This window comes from Gossypium hirsutum, chromosome A01 (genome assembly GCF_007990345.1).
Source record: "Gossypium hirsutum isolate 1008001.06 chromosome A01, Gossypium_hirsutum_v2.1, whole genome shotgun sequence".
NCBI lineage: Eukaryota > Viridiplantae > Streptophyta > Magnoliopsida > Malvales > Malvaceae > Gossypium > Gossypium hirsutum.
Window position 1 is genome coordinate 42,839,979 of NC_053424.1, and position 5,794 is coordinate 42,845,772.

Below are 5,794 nucleotides of genomic sequence, written 5' to 3' on the forward strand. Positions count from 1 at the left end.
TGTGTCATGGCCGTGTGGAGAACACGGGTTGTAGACACAGGCGTGTGCTCGATAGTGTGAAAACCCCTGTAGGTTCGAATTTAGAATTTAATTCACATGGGCTCAGAGCACTGGTGTGTTCCCTTATGTTTAGGCCGTGTGAACCACACAGGCCTTCAGTACAGCCAAGTCAAAATTGCTACATGGGCGTGTCATCTTTCTACATGGGCGTGCCCATCTCAAGTTACATTTTTTTCAAAGTCTTTAAAGATGTTCGATTTAATCCTGGATAGTTTCCTAAGGATGATTTGGGCCTTGTAGGCCCCTATTGAGAATTTTTAGATTAAGAGCGAGAAGTTTTAAATTTGATGTAGTTTCTATAACTCGAAAATGATCGTATCCATGCGTTTAGGTCAGGTAATGCCTCGTGCCCAATCCCGGCCTCGGACTCGGTTGAGAGGTGTTACAAATAAGATTAGCTTGTTTCTACCACAGTCAATACTTTTCAGCATTACTACATATAAACATTTATTAGCCTGTGATATGGATGATTTTGTTGGTTGGAAACATGATAAGAAGTGGGTATTCTCCATTCACTTGGCTTATGATGCTTCTTGTGCTATTGACAGAGATAATTGTAGTAGTATTTGCAACCAAATTTGGCATATTTCAGGACCTCAAAAGGTAAAGGTATTTATTTGGCTTGCTTATCTAAATAAAGTCTTGACCACTGATAACCGAATAAGAAGAACTTTACCCCAAATACAAGATGTATGATTTATGGAAGTTCTTCGGGAAGCATTGACCATGTGTTGCGTTTATGCACACCAGCTGTAGCAACTTGGATCTCAATAATTAGGCCGAAAAAGAGAGATGAACTCTTCTCTATCAGTTTTGGAAGTTGGTTGAAAATTAATATCTCTAATTCTAAGCATTTTACATGCGATCCTTCCAAATGGAAAGTCCTCTTTTGTGTTATTTGCTAATAGCTTTGGATAAGGAGGAATAATTATGTGTTTAACGCAGACTTTATTGAAAATGAAAGTGTTTTGGAAAAGAGTTACCGTATGAGGGAAAGTTGTCTCCATTCAAACTTTGGATCGATGGGGCCTCAAGGCATTCAAAAGCCAAAACTTGTAAGTTGATCAGATGGATTCCACCGGATGATGAGTGGCATAAAGTGAATACTAATGGTGTAGTCTGTAAGGTGTCCGGGAATGCTACTGCAGGTGGTATGATCCGCGAACAGCATGGAACATGGACTACTGGTTTCTCAAGGAATATTAGTCTCTGCTCAGTTATCGATGCTAAACTTTAGGGAGCTCTGGAAGGCCTCCAACTCGCTTAGAAGCTTAGGCTAAAACGAATAATTCTCGAGTTGGACAGCACTGAAGTTATTCAAGAAAATGTAGTTGATCAACATTACTCAACTGTGACACGTATTATTAATAACATGTTGCAACTTCCTTGAATGGTTAAAGTTACTCATACCTTCAAAGAGAGTAACAAGGTAGCTGATGGGTTAGCACTAATGGCATTTTCAAGACTGGTGGTATGTAGTTTTTCATGCAACCGTCGGATGAAGTCCTACTTTTACTATATGATGATTATTTTGGAGTGGCTTGGCCACAAATAGTTTAAGTTATGGTTTAATCCTTCTCTTTGTACCAAAAAAAAGGTTATCATTCATAGCTACTTTACCACATCAGAAATCAACTGATTAAGTTTTAGTTTGATTGGCATCGGTATTGTTGTTAATGTAGAAAAACGTGGTTTGAGTGCACTAAAGCGTATTATCCTCCTATTTAAGAGTTAGGGAGGGGTGTAATGGGATTTTTGTGCAAGTGTACACAGTCGTTCAAGTAATAAGTAGGTAATGAGTTACCATATCAACAAGAACTGTGTGTGTTAATAGATTATTTGCAAAATTATAATTTCACAATTTGGTATAAAAACACAATAATTTGAGTGATGATGATTTAACTAGATGCAAAATTGATCTCTAATGCAATTTTAAACTAAGTATGCAAAATTATTTAAATGTACAAATAGGTTTTAGCAACAGAAAAACAACTTCAACAATCAATAACATGTATAGGCTAGGATAATTACATTAATCATCTTAATTCATTTTTATCATGCTTAACAGTGTTCGGAAAACATTTCATGGCAACTAGATCTTTCATGAGTTTAGAAACAAAATTACCAAATTAAGTCTTTCGGATCTTTTACTTAGTGAAACATACTTTTTACTGATCATATTAAACTAAGGGTTTCTAAGTATTTTTGCCAAGTAATAGGGACAATTAAGTTTGAAACAGTTTAATCACATAAACCTAAAAATTATGCAAGATAATAGAGCTAACTAAATATATTATGAACATCTAATTAGTCGAGTTTAATGATCTAAATTGAGCATTGCACTTTTCAATTATGTATCTACTAGTCATCGCCTGGTTAGGGTCACTCAGCTAATCTGAATGCATTCAATCACGTATGAGTGAAATACATCTTGATCTTAATTGAAAACATGATCGACTTAGGCACAAACAACATGAATCAAACAAGTATTATTGAATTAACATAATCATCCTAGATAAATATAATTAAGCTATCATTGTTGATTGCAAGATCAATAAACACTTAGCAAACATGTTTAAATCAAACAACAAGGAGAAAGGAGTAAACTCAAATTCAATTCAACAGCCTTTCGGATCTTTCTGGCTAAGGTGTTTCTATGTTCTGCTCGTTGCTCCTTTGCTAAATGTTTCTTAAGGTGGTCAGCCAAGAGATAGTCTTGTCAAAGCTTTTATCATCTAAAAAATAGAAGGGAAAATGGAGTGGCTAGGTGTGGGGAAAAAGGAAAGGGAAATGGAATGAGAGAAAAGAACGTAGAATGAGAATGTGTTATGAATGAAGGGATGAAGAACGGGGGATGAGTAGTGTGGTATTTATAGGTGAAGGTGAGGGTAAAGTTTACTAAAAATAGAGTTTAAAATCCCTCCATCTTCTCCATTGCATGGTCGGCCACAAATTATGGAAAGGGAGGTGGTTTGGTTGATTATTTCAAACATAAAATCATGATATAATTAGCATAGAGTGAATGGTTTCAAAGGCATAGTTCGTGTGTTGATTTCTAATTAAATTGCAACTGCAGGGACCTCCAATGAAATATCCCAAAGCTGATTTTTGGGCAGCCATATGCTTGTGCCGAAATTGGCTTGACTCCCCCTTGTTGGACAGTTTCATGGTCCAAAAATTAATCAGACATGTCTGCTTTGTAACACACTTTAACTGGGTCAAATTAGCATCCTTATGACCCAATTTTGCATCGTATTATCGTCCAAGTAAGGTGGATGTGTCCATGTTCATGCATCCTTATGGTAATCTCATCTTCCATGGACCCACTGCATAATAAAAATCACATACCGATAATTAACATGAAAATAATATAATTTATGCACAAAAATCATGTAGTAATGCATAATTTTGCAGACTTCATAAATTCATGTCTCATATTAATATTTAAACAAAATCCACTTAACTTATTAACAATTACTCAATATTAATATAATTATTAAGTCAAAAGGTGGTAAAAATATATAGAAAAACCCTATATAATTTCAAGTTTACAAGGGGCTACGAGTAATTCTAGACATTATTCAAAAAGAACAGATATAATAAGAACCTATAATGAGTTTAATGTTCAAACCATAAACCAAACAATCCCATCTTATTGACCACATCAGCTTCCCAATAATTTGGTTTTGCTTTGGTAATTTTGTGGTTATTTCAATCTATCAGCAATGCAAAAGTTATTATTATTAATCGTTGATGCCTTTTCATTTTTGGGAACTAGAAAGCATTGCAACAACTATCTCTATATAAGTAAGTCTATTAATTATAATTTATGAAATTAGTTCTCTATAACAACATATGGTCTAAAATTTCAAATAAAATTATAACTATTTCATATAAGCAAGCCTACTAACTATAATTTATTGAACAAAAATTATCTTAATTAAAATATTATTTCAATATAATGTTTAATTTTCACATGAAAAATTTATTAATCATATTTTATTAAATAAAAATAATCTTCAATTAGTGGAATTAATAATATTAATTTTATAAAGTATTAAGTTCCTTAATTAAATATTTTTACTATGAATTTGGAACATCATAAATTTACAAATTGATTACTTGAATTTAATAACTCATAATTAATTAATTTAATTTGATAACTCATACTGATTAATTGAGCCTGTTAGATTTATGATTGATCATGTGTAAGAATGTATTCTACTATGGATTCGGAACATTATAAACTTATAAATTGATTACTTGAATTCAATAACTCATTATAAATTAATTAATTTAATTTGATAACTCATATTGATTAATTGAGCCTGCTAGATTTAGGATTAATCATGTGTAAGAATGTATTCTACTATGAATTCGGAACATCATAAACTTATAAATTGATTACTTGAATTCAATAACTCATTATAAATTAATTAATTTAATTTGATAACTCATATTGATTAATTGAGCTTGTTAGATTTATGAACTTTATAATTAATCATGTGAAAGAAAGTAAAATAACATATGCATAAAAGTAATAATGCATGCACCTGTTATACGTCTTTTAATTCACTTTATTTTTTTTTGAATATAATGTTCACTTTGTTTGATGAAAATTCACGATATGAATTCTACAATAGGTTTACAACGATTCTCTCTCTATTACAACGTGATGATTTAGACGTATTACAATCATCTCTTTATAACAAATAAATAAAATTGTTATAGACAAACTTGTTTTCACGAATTCTATTCCTGATTGTTAGGTAGCAATATTAACCAAAAATAAAAAATTTACCACTACCATGTAAAATTCAATTTATTTTCACTTTAATAGATTAGTTAGTAGCAGTTAGCCTCTCTTCCTCATGTATAAATCACATCTCTATACTGATACAAACAGATTAATAATACAAACTATTTCAGTCATTCTTTCCAATATCTTTCAATTCTATAAAGTTACTAACATGGTATCAGTCGCCTGAGTTCCTGGAGGTCGTTCCGCTGCCGATCCATGGATAATTCTGCTAATTCCATTGCTGACCACAGCAGTCCTGCATTTTCCAGCTCTCGTTTGATTCAAACCTTTCCTCGTAACGATACGATGAAGTTGGATGAGGGGAACTTTGTTCAATGGCAATAGCATGTTCCTTTAATAATCGAAGGTTATAAACTATTAGGATATTTAGAAAGGACGTTACCTGTTCCGCCATAATTCCTCTCTTCTCTAAATGGAATTTTAAATCCGAATCCTGATGCATCTCTCTTTGTTCAGCAAGATAAGCTTCTTGTTTCTTGGCTCCTTTCTACAATTAGTCCTCCATTATTATCTTGTTTTACAGCCGCAAAATTGGCGTGTGATATTTGGAGCACAGCGAGTCATCTCTTTACCGCTGCCACTGGAGCCAAGGTGTCATGAATCAAACATGAGTTACACTCCATCACAAAAGGGATGATCTCTATTAAAGAGTATGTGGCGAAGATACAAAATACCTATGCCTTCTCGAAGCGTCTAGATCTGTGGTTCCAAAGGCAGAAAAGGTGAAGATCATTCTTGTCGGACTCTCATTGAATTTTGGCGCGATTCTCACTCTGGCCTCTTTCTCGTCTAACTCTTTTCCTCTACTACAACTTGTCGATGTGCTTATGGAATTTGAGAGCCATCAGGCTCATGCGATGACCGATGCGTCCGTCCATGCGCATCTAGTAGAGGCCACTTCTTCGACACCGA

General features: G+C 33.5%; 1 long non-coding RNA gene across 1 annotated transcript; it reads right to left on the bottom strand.

Annotated features, from left to right (window-relative positions):
* Positions 1-4,932: 4,932 nt before the first annotated feature.
* LOC121228043 (uncharacterized) lies at positions 4,933-5,535 on the bottom strand. Its single transcript, XR_005925576.1, has 2 exons — positions 5,265-5,535; positions 4,933-5,148 (listed from the first exon to the last, which is right to left on the bottom strand). It is a non-coding gene; the product is annotated as an uncharacterized lncRNA (long non-coding RNA).
* Positions 5,536-5,794: the final 259 nt, after the last annotated feature.